Genomic DNA, 12,825 nt, shown 5'->3' with positions numbered 1-12,825 from the left:
GTACCTGCCCAGGAATTTATTTCCAAGACATGCAATGCTCTTATTGAAAGAAATGTGGAAAGCACAGTTTTCTCCCTCTGTGAAAACAATATGGTGTCGTGGTCAGGGGTACAAACTCTGGGATCACACCCCAGGAAGGAGCTGAACCTTCCTGAGCCTGGATTTCCTAATCTAGACAATGGGAGTGATAATACCACAGTTGACATTTTTCCAGCACTTTCCTTGGACTTGGCACTAGGGTAAGCACTTTATAACCATTGTCTTAGTTAATCCCAACATTAGCCTTATGAACTGGGAATTACTGTCATTAATCAAATGATAAAAATGAGGATCAATGAGTTTAAATAACTTGCCCAGCATCTCGTGGTTTTCAGTTAGCTAAGCTAGGATTCCATGGCGGGTCTATTTTACTTTGAAGCCTTTGCTGTTAAACTCTCTGCACGATACAGAGTCAGGAGCCCTCGGAGCACCTGCTGGCTCTGCCACTAACTTGGGCCTGAGTTGCCTAGTCTGTAAAATGTAAAAAAGGTCCCTTCCAGCTCTATCCCAATTGAATTTTTGAAAATGGCAGTCTTGACCTTGAAAGAGTTAACACAGATGCATTTGAGTTCCAAAGTCCCTTCTCACTCGGCTTTGTCCCAAGTTTCCAAAAATAGCTTTGAAGACCAAAAGCGCATAACGGCTGAAGCTTGAAGGCAGAGTTTAAGAGGAGATGAGCATGCACACAGCCACTGCAGTTCTTCTGGGAGGCCCCTACATTATCCCTAAAAATTGTTTCACTTTTTATAGTGTCTGATTTTATCAATGATGAGGTTTCCGCCATGAAATCACAATACTAGAAACCGACTAAAGAGCACTTGGCTCAGGCAGGGGCACGGGGGTTTCCTGAGGCCCCTCATGTGCCAGGCTTTATCACAAGTTCAGTACACGGAGGGGAAGCTCAGGTCCTGAGAGGGTGGAGTCTACCCCGCTCCACCCACACACAAATCAAGGCAGAGTCAGGGCCCTCCCTGAGCGGATCTTTGAGCCCAGGGTGTTCCTTCTGAGAGTTCCCCTGCCAGTGCCTGTCCTTGCTCATCTGTGTTTTTCCAGAATTTCTTAAACAACACTGGGGGACAAGGTGGGCTGCCCAGTGACCAGGGCTCTAGGCCCTACCTGGCTTCAACCTGAGCAACTTTGTTTTTATCAACCTAAGATTTTGTTGGAAAAAGGCTTCAGTTGCTTACAAAATTTTTTAAAGTTTATGTTCCAGCCTGGGCAACATGGCCAGACCTCATCTCTACAAATAATTTTTTTAAAAATATTAGCCAGGCATGGTGGCTCTCGCCTGTAGTCCCAGCTACTCAGGAGATTGAGGAAAGAGGTCGAGATTGCAGTGAGGTATGATCGCTCCACTGCACTCCAGCCTGGGTGACAGAGCCAGACCCTGTCCCCCTGACAAAAGCAGCTTGGAAATACAGCTAGACTTTCCACGTTCATTTTTTTTTCTTGCTCCTAATTGATTTCAGCAAAAGACGGAAGCTCCCTGACATCAGAAATGCAGAGAAGAGAGACATACAAGGCAGCTCTGCATTTGGGTCAAGGAATTCAATTGCGCTGTAGCGATGTGAGTGTGTTTGTGTGTGCGTGGGTGTGCGTGTGCATGCCCTACACCCACTCACAGCGAGTCAGGGTGACAGGTTTTGCACAGACATCCTGACTCCCGCTAAGAGGCAACCACAGCTGGTACCCATGGCCTTGTTTATGCTCCCAGATGCTGAGAGACACAAATGATAAATCCAAGCAAGCTGTTTGCATGCAGAGTTCCTGGCCTGCTCCAAAGTCACAGCTGGGGAAAACCAGACCCAGCTGTGCAGGTAGAGCCCTTCCGCGTGCTTGAAGATGGCACAGCGGGAACATCCCAGCAGTCAGGTCTGGTGGCTAAGAAATGAAGTTTGAGACAGAGCCCTGGGTTGGACACAATCTGGTCTCAGATCAGACCCTGTTCTCCAGACCCCTGGCGTGTCCTGAGCTTTAGCAGCCTTCCCCAGATGACTTCCGGAGCCCTTACCTCCACGTTCACCCAGCTACAACCGTCACTCACCTCAGTGAACTTCTGACTCTGTCCCAGCGCACACCTAGGCCAAGAGGAAGCCACCCAGACCCCATGGCACGATGTGCAAAGCCCTTCATAGCCTGGGCCCAGCAGGCAGGCACCCCCTCAATTCACTCCTGCCTTTATTCCTGAATTCAGGGATACACAAATGCCTGATCCAGGATCTGTCTCCCCTCTGTGCCATCCAGAGCCTTGCCAGCACCTGGCAGAAAGGAGGTGGGATCAGAGCTGATACAGAATTGAATAAATAAAAGAACCAATGAAATATGCAAGAGTCCATTGAACGCTATAAAGAACTGAAATCATAAACATAAGAAGTTGTTACATTAGAAAAAATGTGATTATCACGTGCCCCACTGGGCAACTTTTTTGGCCCTGTGACAGGGCTTTATGGAAATAAATAATTTAGCTTTAAGAAAATCAGTCAACCAATTTTAGAAAGTAATGACACCCGTTTTCTAGTCATAGAAAACATTGAAAACACGATGAAAAGATTAGTCACATACAGTCCAAACAACCAGATACAGCCCAATGACACTGGGTGTATTTTCTTCCAGTCTGCTAGGCAAGTGTGTGAATGTAAAAAGTAATGTAAGTGGGATGAAATTGCATACTGTTTTATATCCTGTCATTTTCAGGCAATATTTTGTTGTTTGTACTTTGCTATGTTTTGACCCCTGAAGTCAGGTTCCAGCATCCCGACTTTCTGGCTCTGTGACCTTGGGCCATTCATTTCACCTTGCTGAGCCCCTATTTCTCATCTCAAAAATAACCACACTCTTACTGGAGCCAATATCAATTTTCTCCTCTTTGCGAACATATTGTTAAACTCTATTTCCCAGCCTCCTTTGAAGCTAGCTGAGGCCACATGACTCTCTTCTGGCCAACGGGATGTACGAGGAAGTGATGTATGCCACTTTTGTGCTTGGCTCATGGAATCTCCCACCAATGGTCCTCCGATCTCCCTCCTTACCCTCCAGGGCCCCCATGCTGTTGAGTTGCACTAAGGCATTCAGGAAACCATGAGATGGAAGAGCCACAGGAAGACCCAGGATGGAACAGATCTGGGTCCCCAAGTCAGAGCCTGGAGAGGGAGCCAAGTGGCCCATGATGTGAACAAGAAATAAACTCACGCTGCTTAAAGGTATCAGGATGTATTTGTTTCTACAGCCCAGCTTAATCTGACAGATGCTTACCTCGTAAGGCATGCTGCGCCATTGAAATGAAATATGTGACATCAGTAGCCCATAAAAAGCACTTCAAATCTGAGCCATTACAAATTAAAGAACAATAAAGGATAAACAAGCCAGTTAGTAAATCAGATAATACACACCGTAAGGTTTGTGGGACTTCAGGAAGAGAGCAATCACTGTGGACAGCGGCGAGCAGTAAAAGGTGTGTTGACGGGAATTTCTAGGATGTGTGTGGCTGTGGGTCAGGAAGAAGATCTGGAGATGTTTCATTCAACCAGTGTGAGTTTACTGACCTCCAGGAAGCAGGAAGAGCACTGAGTGGGAGTGGGGGCAAGTCCTGTATGATTAGAGGAAGGTGAGAAAGCACCCGACGGGAGACTCACACCCAGCTCCCAGGGCCTGCCCAGCGGAAGCTGATCCCGCCTCACATGGAACCTAGGCTCCTCTCTCCAATCGGCCTCTCTGTTCAGCTTCAACACAAAGCCTGAGGATCCCCTGACATTCCAGCTCCCTCAGCCACTCTCAGTCCTTCATGAAGTTCTGCAATTCCAGCTGGTAAACACCTCTCCAAACAGAATCAGCATCACCACCTCCCTCCCACCATCTTCAAACAGTCACCTTCATCTCTCCCCTGGGTTGCTCCTTCCATACCTCTCCACACACATGCATGCCAACTACACACATGCACGTCAACCACACACATGCACACCAACCACACATATGCACTGCAGCCACACACAGGCACACCAACCACACACATGCACACCAACCACATACATGCATGCAGGTCCATCTCCCACAACAGCACAAGGCCCTGGGAAACACACATTGGATCGTGTAACACACCCCATAAATACACACCGTGATGATTAACATAATGTGTCAACTCAGCTGAGCCACGGTGTCTAGATACGTTGTCAAACATTATTCTGGATGTTGCTGTGAGGATGTTTTTGGAGATTAACATTTAAAGGTGCAGACTTTGAGTAAAGCAGACTGCCCTCCCCTGTGTACAGGGGACTTACTCAATTAGTTGAAGGCCTGAATAGGATCATAAGACTGACCTTGCGCTTAATATTCATCTTTCCCAAAAATCGATGTCCTCCATCAAGGAGCCGACAGAGCCTGCTTTGTTCACATGGAGTCCCCAGTGTCTGCGGTTGGGGCACGTCGTAGGCCTGCATACAATTTAAAAGACTAAAGAGATGAATATCTATTCTAATCAAATATGATTTTCCAGCTGGACACAACAATGATCATTCCTTCTCATTTCCGATCACATATTGTTTGACTGCATGACGAATGCTCACACTCAAAAATGTCTCCATCATTGCACAATCTATGATGGGAAATTGACTAAAGCAGGTTGCCTGTGGCAGCAACCCCACCCAGGACATTCAGCCACGTAGCCAAGCATCCCTGCTGCCCCTCCCAGACTGTCCCTCCGCAACCCTCACTATCCAGCTGAACATCCTGATCTCAGATGTTGAGGACCCCAGGTCTCCCCCCAGCTTCCCTCCTTCCTTTCTAATAAGAGGAGACTTCGCTCTGCGGCTAATTCTCTGTGTAACCTGGGTCATATTACTTAACCTCTTTGGCTCTGGATCCTCCTCTGTAAAGTAAGAGGCTGGATCAGAGGGTTGTCGGAGGCCCCCTGGCCCTGACTATGCAATCCACAATCACCTACATCTTTCTGCACCTTGGCCTGACTGCCCCTTCTCACACTGCCAGGACTTCCGGTGGCTCAGAGCCAAAATCCACTACTCAACTGTTCCAACCCAAGTTATTCTTAAGCCACCGCACCCTGCCATGCCAGCCTGGAGGTAAAATCAGGATCACAAATATAAAACAGGATTCTTCTCCCTCTTTCCTTAACTGCAATTGTAGAAGTAGACTCAGCTGTCCTCAATGGGTCTCTGCCACACACTCACACATATGTGCACACTCACACATACACACACACTCACACATACACACACTCACACACTCACACACACACTCACACACACACACACTCACACATACACACACACTCACACACACACTCACACATACACACACACTCACACATACACACACTCACACATACACACACACTCACACATACACACACACTCACACATATATGCACACTCACACATACACACACACACATTCATGTCACATTTTTGTTTCAGGCAGGGTGTTTTGATTATAAGCAACAGAAACCAATTCTGGCATATCTAAGGAGGAGGGAGAGAGGAAGCAGAGAAGGACCATGAAGAAGAGGATGAGAAAGAGGAAGAGGAGAAATTGGAAAGTCTCCCAGAATCAAAGGAGCCTGAACGGTGAGGTCTTGGAAAGGACAAGGAGCAGCGGGGTCAGAGATCCAGGAATAGGAACCGGACAGCGGCTTCTTCAGAGCTGGACAAGCAGGATCACCAGCCACCACAGCATCCTTGTTTTTGTTATCAAATTATGTCATACATATAAGAGATTATATTGAGAACATATCAGTATCATTTCAAAAATATATAAATAAACTGGCCTCCATGGATCCAACAACCAGGTCAAGAAACAGAACATCACCAATAGGTCTTTTTTTTTTTTTTTTTTTTTTGAGACGGAGTCTCACTCTGTCACCCAGGCTGGAGTGCTGTGGCTGGATCTCAGCTCACTGCAACCTCCGCCTCCCAGGTTCACGCCATTCTCCTGCCTCAGCCTCCCGAGTAGCTGGGACTACAGGCGCCGCCACCTCGCCCGGCTAGTTTTTTGTAGTTTTTAGTAGAGATGGGGTTTCACCGTGTTAGCCAGGATGGTCTCGATCTCCTGACCTCGTGATCCGCCCGTCTCGGCCTCCCAAAGTGCTGGGATTACAGACTTGAGCCACCGCGCCCAGCCCACCAATAGGTCTGAAGCCCCCAGGAGCCTGTTTAGCCTGCAACGCCTTGGCTCGTGTCCTCCACGCACTCAAGGGTCAAGCTGCTCTTCCAGGAACTTGATTGGCACAACTCAGTCATACGCCGACCACTTGATTTTAAGTCTCAATGAAACTTCGTGCATGGGGGAGCCAGAAGGCTACCAAAAGGCAATTGGGGGGCTACTATCAGAAATGTGGACCTGAGTACTAGGTGGCACAGCAAGTGTTCCCGGTAGGCTACCCCTTGGAAGACTTGCCCCAAAAGATGCTTCCTTCGCCTGTGTTTGAGGATTCTTTTTGGTTTTGACTTGCTTTTCCTGATACCTCCTCTTTGACTTAGATGTGTGTCTGTGGGACTGAGACAGACCAATGCTTAAGTGGTAGACGGCAGGCTGTGCCCAGAACCTCTTCTCTCCTATTTTGGCCATTTTTGTCTTGAACTTCACAAAAATGGATTATTTCCTTACAAGGAGTTATTTCCCAAGAAATCCCTGGCTTCTTTACACAAAGACACCACTGATGGGACTGGCCTGTGGCTTGAATCCTAGAGCGTATCCAGCACCCCCATCTCAATAAAGAAAGCTGAGATGAGTTGAAGCCAAAGTGATGGTTTCTCCTGTTGCACTGTGTGATCAGGATTACTAGCTGTCCGCCAAAATCCGTTCCCCTGATTTCTTAGTAACAGGTGTGTAGCCAGGGATGGGCTGCCCAGTTAGATAACACTCCCCAGGCTGTCTTGGATGTGATATGTGCTATTTGGGGGCCTAGAATTTAAGCCTTCAGGGCACACTTCCTTCTCACCCTCTTTTTCCTTTTCCCATAAGCTGAAACCTGGACATGGCAGTGACCCAACTCTAATCACAGAAATGACCAAGGTGACCTGGAAAATAATGGAATGCCATCACCCTGACAAGCTGAATGGCTCACTGCAGGACTGTTACGTGAGAGCCAGAGATTGCAAGCCAGTCCTCAGTTAAACACATACACCTACAATCAAAAAGTCCTTTATCTCAGTACCTAGAGGAGGCATCCCATGATGCAGAACCAGGAAAAGCCTTCTGGTCAACAGATACCAACCCAACTTCTAGCCATTTGCTGTAGGACCTTGGCCTTTTGGTCAAAACATTGTCACCCCAGGACACTGACCAAGAACGTGCACATGAATCCTGAAGAGAGTAACACATTTCTCTATATTTCATTAGCCAAGGTTAGGGGATCTGAAAGAATGATACACAGGACCAACAGAATTTTGGAAGGGAGTACAATAAAAAAAAAAAAAAAGAATGCTGAGACTAAATTATAGTCTGATGAAGATTGAGGAGATAGGGCACTGGGGATACCAGAGATTAATCTGTAAGAACCGCCAGGCACAGTGGCTCATGCCTGCAATCCCAGCAGTTCGGGAGGCTGAGGCAGGCAGATCACCTGAGGTCAGGAGTTCGAGACCAGCCTGGCCAACATGGTGAAACCCTGTCTTTACTAAAAATACAAAATTTAGCCACACGTGGTGGCAGGTGCCTGTAATCCCAGCTACTCAGGAGGCTGAGACAGGAGAATCACTTGAACCCAGAAGGCGGAGGTTGCAGTCAGCCGAGATTGTGCCACAGCACTCCAGCCTGGACAGCAAGAGTGAAATTCCATGTCAAAAAAGAAAAAAAAATACTTTGTAAGAACTATGAGGTGAAAATGAGAAGCCAAAGAAAAGGACACAGAAGAAAACATTGAGAAGCACAGACCAAAAAACAGATGCGAAATCGTCTTGCAAAGTAAACCTTAGATTCAGAGGGAGAACTCTCACCAACAAGGACAGAGGGGATGGAGATGGAGATGGAAAGAGACAGAGAGAGAGAGAGAGAGAATAAGGAGGCTGGTGCTAATGATCACATTTATCCACATCAAAGCCTAGGATTTCCATCTGCTTTCTGGTGCCCGAGTTCCAAGATGGAAACCATCTGGCTCTATGCACGTGGCGCTCCCACAACATTGGTGTTTTTCCAGCTCCCTGACCTTGTGGGGAATTTCATGCCTGAGTCAGGCACGATATCAGCCGGGCCTCAATCTGCTCCCGCCCTGGTCTCTCATTGCCAGTGGAAGCCATTGCCCAGTGTGTTGGCCCCGCGCACATTCACTGAGCCAGTCTCCCTCCGAGCCCCTCACTCGGCTGGTTTCTTACAGTGCCATCTGCCCAGAGCATAACCAGAGACCCAGGCAGTGTCCCAGGTCAGGGGAGGAGGGAATGTGAAGAGCCTGGTGGGTGCTGAGATAGGGGACCTGCCTGCAAGAGGTGACCCTTCTGTCTCTCGGTTGTGTAACCTGAGGCAAGTCACTGCTCCTCTCTGAGCCTCAGTTTCCCCTTATATAAAATGGGACTGGTAATATCTATTTCACAGGTGTGTTTGAGGATTAAATAACTATTATAGGAAGCCTTAAGCCAAGTTCTATGGAATAGGAGAGGCTGAATCATAGCTGATAATCATGTATTATTATTAGTAGGCAGGTGAGGAGGTAAAATCTTCCTGACTGGCTCTATGGTTTTTTAGAACACGCCCCTAGACTATATATTTGTGTGGGTCCCGGTCCAGGTAAAAGCCTCCCAGTCAGTGGCCAAGCCCCAGGGCCAGGGGTGAACTCCCATGACCCAGAGTCACAGAGAACAAAAAGCCTTGAGCTGCCCTGATGTTGTTGCACTCATGAGTAATGAGGATGTACTAAATGAGCATAAAATTAAGGAAATGTGGTGGGGACCCAGAGTGACCTTGGGGAGGCGGGGACAGGGAAGCCGGGGGCAGGGAAGGGAGCAACGTCCCTGCAGTGCCAGGATCTGGACATTACACAGGGCAGATGGCTGCCTCCATTTGCAGCCTTTACTAACCTGACTCAAGTATGCCACATTCTCCTCCAAGGATGCAGGAAGGCGGTTCTGGAAGCTTCCCGCTACCCACGATCATGGATCAATTGCCTAGGACCCAGAATAATAGTTCCTGAGAGATGCATGCAGGCACTGTGCATGCATTAGCTTGTTGAATCCTGGCACAAGCCTAGCAGATAGGTTCTGTTGCAGCTGCATTGAACAGATGAAAAAGCAAGCTAAGTGCCTTGAGATTTGCAGCAGAGGCAGAGGCAGAATTTGGACCAGGCAGTCCACCTCCCTGGCTGCTGCCCTGCCTGCCATTCGGGGGCCACAGGGGGCCTCTCTTCACCATGCTTCAGAGGGCTTGGGTGTCAGCACCCCAGGTTCTGGTAGTTTGACTGACATGGACCCCAGAAAGCGTCCAGGACAGAGAGAGCCCATCCAAGTTCAGTCAGCCCCTCCTCAGGGTCGCACGGGCTGTGCCCTGGGCTAGCAGCCTCTGGGCCAGATGAGATAGATACACAGCACCTCTGAGACCCCACAATATCTGATCTTAGCACCACGTTGTCTGAGAGTGGATTTGAGAACGCCACAAGCACCCAAGAGGCTGTTTCTTAACCTCTCGAAGCTTCATGTGCAATTTAAGGCTTTTATTTCTGTGCTGGGAATGGACTACTTTGTCTGTTATGAGAGAGCTTAGAGCAGCAGTGAGCATAGTGGTGAGGCAGGCCAGGGGCCACCGAAAGTCCATACTCATTCTAGGAGATAGCCCACTGTATCTAGTATGCACCAGGCACTGTTCTAAGGGCTCAGAGTCCACTGGTGAACAAGACAGGCAAGGTCCTTGATGTCGTGGAGTTTACATTCTAGTAAAGGAGCACCTCCAGTGAGCAAGTAAACCCACGGCACTCAAAAGCAGGATGGTGATCGGGCTACAAAGAAGATAAACAATGGTAATGAGATCGAGGTCAAAGGCTCCGTGCATGTGCGTGTCTGTGTGCGTAGCATCCATGGGGTGTGTATGTGTGTGTGTGATGTGTGTGTTGGTGGAGTTTGCATTGGTGTGCACATTGTGTGTGCTTTATCTGTGTGTTGTGTATGTATGTGTGTTGTGTGTGGTCTGTGTTGGTATGTGTGCACTGGCGTGTGTGATGTGTGTTTCTGTGTGTGTGTGCATATGTGTGTGTGTGTTGTGGGCTACTTCAGATTGGGCGGTCAGGCAGGCTTCTCTGGGAGAAGTGACACTTGAGCCAAAGTAGCCAGGGGACCTGGCTATGGAAGATGAGACAATCAGGGTGACTATTGGAACTGGCCGCCTCCAGGATTGGGAGGCTCCCAGCTGTGGTGCGTGGTGCCCCATCAGCCCTCCTGTTATGTGGGGTTGCTCCTGGTGAAAGAACATGAAAGGTGTCCTCCCTTCCAGGGTCCACAGAAGGGCAGAATGCAAACCCAGGCCTGAGCTTCCCAACTTCTGAACCGCTGGCAAGGTAACAGCTGTGCTGGCTGAGCTTCCCAAACACCCGGAGGAAGGCCATGCCCCAGTGGGGCCTTTCTCCAAACAAGTCATTGTTCTTAACTGCCTCTTGTAGGGACCCTGCCCAGCAGGCACAGCCCTCAAGCATCCACTAGCTGTCTTAGAGAGCCCGGATTCCCTGGGGGACTTTCCAGGTCTCTGTGGCCTGCCCAAGGTCACTCATCTGCATGGAGCTCATTCATTTCTTCTCACTCTGGAGTGCAAGAGGCCAGACTTTTTTTAGCACAGCAAAACTCCAAAAACAAAACCACAGAAGTCCTGCACCTGCTGATCTATGCGTTCCACTCCATCTATCAGAGTGAAAAACCAAGCAAGGTTTTCATATGCCTGATACTGGCTGACCGGGTAACCACACACACATAAAATCATTTTTTCACTCATCTGCCTTTCTCAAGTGGCCACAGCATTGGAGACAGCGATGTATAGAAGATGAGGTAGCTGCCTCCAGGTGTCCATGGGCGGGAGCAAAGACATCCATCCAAATAATCACTGAGCACCTGCTCAACTCCAGTTGCCCAGGGGAGGGGAGTAATCTCTTGGCAGACACAAAGTAAGACAGGGAGGCACAGGTACAGTGGATATGCTTGGCAGGGCAACAAGCCCCTGCAGGCTGGGCTTCCAGAGAAGGCTCTGTGGGGCACTGACAGTTAAACTGGGGCCTGAATGATAAATGGGTGTTGCCAGATGCAGGGAAGAGTGATGAAGCGGGTGGATTACTTGAGGCCAGGAGTTCAAGACCATCCTGGCCAACATGGTGAAACCCTGTCTCTACTAAAAATACAGAAATTAGCTGGGCGTGGTGGCGGGTGCCTGTAATCCCAGCTACTTGGGAGGCTGAGGCAGGAGAATTGCTTGAACCCAGGAAGTGGAGGTTGCAGTGAGCCAAGATCACGCCACTGCACTCCAGCCTGGGTGATAAAGCAAGACTCCATCTTAAAAAAAAAAAAAAGTGATGGGGAGAGTTCCAGGACTGGCAGAGGCAAGATTTAGCCAGTATGCACTGGATATTAAAATACTAACATACTTCTTTATGGATGAATAGACACGTTCCCACATCCCATGCCAACACTCGGCTCACCCCAACCCTTGCTCCTGGAACCCCCTTTTATGGGGTGAATTGTGTCCGCCAAAAAGGAGTTGAAGCCATAACCCCCAGTAGCTGTGGACATGACCTTATTTGGAAATAGAGTCTTTGCAGACAATCAAGTTAAAAGGAGGTCATCGGGGTGGCCCTAATCCAATGTGTTCTTATATAAAAGGGAGAAACTTGGACATGGATGCGCACACACAGGGAGAATGCGATGTGCAGGTGGACATTCTGCTGCCACAGCTAAGGAGTTATCAGAAGCTACAGATAGGCCTGGAACAGATCCCCCCTGGAGCCTTCACAGGGTTCCCCACCCTGCCTGCACCTTAATGTCAGACTGCTAGTCTCCAACACTGTGAGACAATAAATTCCTGTTGTTTAAGCTGCTCCATTTATGGTACTTTGTTATGGCAGCCATGGGTAACTGACACACTCCCTATGATCCAAATGTTAAAGAGGAAACTCCTGGTAGACCAAGAGGTCTCCAAGAGGCTGTTCCATTGTATCGCCGTTGGTAAAGATTTTAAATATCACTCCTGGAGAAAGCAAATGTAAAAGTCCTGAGTCCAAGATCTCTCTGAAACTGAAAGAAAGCTCCAGGGGACAGGAGAGAGAGAGGGCGAAAGTGGGAAGGAGAGATAGCAGGAGCCAGGCACCACTGGGGACTTGGTCTTTACTCTAAGAATAAGAGAAGTACTGTAGGGTTTTAAGTGACAAATGCTGACTTAGGCTTTTGGAAGGGCCCTGGGGCTGTCGGGAGGGGAAGGGGCAAATGTGTCCGTTCATGAAGACACTTCGTAGGAAGCAGAGCCTTATCCAGGCCAGAGAGGTGGGTGGCAGCTCTGGGCTGGGGGTGGGAACAGCTGGGGGAATCCTCACTTCTGTTTTGTCTGTAAAGTAGCAAGAAAGGTTATTTGCATGGGGTGATGGGGAACTAGAAGGTGTCAGGCTGTGAAGGAAAGAAAGCAGGACAAGCAGACGGGAACCCAGGGAGGCTCTGGGCAGCCCGTGGGGCGCTGCCGAAGCTGGTGATTCTGAGTGGGCAGTGGCGTCGGGGCACCAAGCTGGGGGAGGCCCATGGGCAGTGCCTAGCTGATGTGGAAGTGCTCAAGGGACAGGGAGGGGCCGACAGTCATTGTGCCAGTGAGGGGGAAGGCAGACACAGT

The sequence above is a fragment of the Piliocolobus tephrosceles genome, chromosome 6, assembly GCF_002776525.5.
Source record: "Piliocolobus tephrosceles isolate RC106 chromosome 6, ASM277652v3, whole genome shotgun sequence".
NCBI classification, from domain to species: domain Eukaryota; kingdom Metazoa; phylum Chordata; class Mammalia; order Primates; family Cercopithecidae; genus Piliocolobus; species Piliocolobus tephrosceles.
Note: the sequence above shows the minus strand (reverse complement) of the source record.